This window comes from Suncus etruscus, chromosome 14, assembly GCF_024139225.1.
Source record: "Suncus etruscus isolate mSunEtr1 chromosome 14, mSunEtr1.pri.cur, whole genome shotgun sequence".
In the NCBI taxonomy this organism is placed as follows: domain Eukaryota; kingdom Metazoa; phylum Chordata; class Mammalia; order Eulipotyphla; family Soricidae; genus Suncus; species Suncus etruscus.
In genome coordinates, this window is record NC_064861.1 from 234,586 (window position 1) to 235,364 (window position 779).

Genomic DNA, 779 nt, shown 5'->3' on the forward strand with positions numbered 1-779 from the left:
AGGAATTTTGTTAGAGATGCTTGGCATTGCATTTTTAGTTATTTGACTATCTCTCCTTTATAAATCTTAATGGAAAAATTTGGTCTCTATTAAATAATTGGCTAAAGAAATTCCAACACCGAAGATTACAATAAAACCCCTTTTTGGACCTTATAAGTTTTTTCTTTCTTGCAGCTGAAGTTCTGGGGCAAATTGAAGTTAAATTGCTAAAAAAAAAAAAACTGTTTGCAAACACTTGTGACTGGCTTACCCTTATAAAAACCTCTGTCTCGAGAATAAACTCGTCACACTCCTACCAGAAGATGCGCTGACCCCACATACTCTGTGTGTGTGGTTATTATTATTTCAATATTATCCCATCCATCCACCCATGCTCCGCTTTCTTCTCGTGAGAACTTCACCCCACTAGAGCTGCTGAGATGCAGGATGCCTGCAGCATTAATGCCTGTGTATACAATAAATAGGTAAGCTGTTCCACCTACAGCTGAAAAAAACACCAAATAAACAAATAAAAGTTTTGTGTGAATGTATAGAAATCTACTTCAAGAAGATTGACCTGTCTGATCATATGCATCAAATAATTTAGTAAATTTCCTGATGGGATGGTCTACAGAGGCATAAAGGTCAGTCTACATGTTACCTTATTTGTAAATAAAGGAACTCTTATTCTCAACATACCAAGCCTAGAAGAGTTTACTGGTTTTAAATTTAGCTTTTAATGAGTTTTGGAACAAGTTTTATTTCCTCCAATCTTCATTCTCTTTCTCATTCTGCTTGTG